The sequence below is a fragment of the Echinops telfairi genome, unplaced genomic scaffold (genome assembly GCF_000313985.2).
Source record: "Echinops telfairi isolate 266 unplaced genomic scaffold, ASM31398v2 ScPeMD7_3;HRSCAF=10, whole genome shotgun sequence".
Taxonomy (NCBI): Eukaryota; Metazoa; Chordata; class Mammalia; order Afrosoricida; family Tenrecidae; genus Echinops; species Echinops telfairi.
Genome location: NW_022103899.1, coordinates 3,218,176 through 3,218,494, shown reverse-complemented (window position 1 = coordinate 3,218,494; position 319 = coordinate 3,218,176). Strand labels below are relative to the sequence as shown.

At 32.6% G+C, this 319-nt stretch overlaps 1 non-coding gene across 1 annotated transcript; it reads left to right on the top strand.

Annotated features, from left to right (window-relative positions):
- On the top strand, nucleotides 1-110 carry LOC115872059. Its single transcript, XR_004047623.1, has one exon. It is a non-coding gene; the product is annotated as a U6 spliceosomal RNA (small nuclear RNA).
- The last annotated feature ends 209 nt before the right edge of the window (nucleotides 111-319 follow it).

Here is a 319-nt window from a genome sequence, read left to right as displayed (position 1 = left end):
GTGCTCTCATTTCCAAGGTATAAATACTAACACTGGAATAACCCAGAGAAGATTGGCTTGACCCCTATGCAGGATAACATGCAAATATTTGTGGAGCAGTCCATATTTTTAATAACTATATAAAACATTTATCCTAAAACAAAAATGAGAAAGCAAGGAGGGAAAGGGGAGCTAGATCAATGAAAACAATCCAAACTAAATAAAGAAAAAAGCAGATATGCTATGAAAATTGTAACCAACGCCAAGGAAGAATTTATATAACAATTGTGATATGGAAACCTAATTTGCTGTGTAAACTTGCACCTAAAACATAATAAAA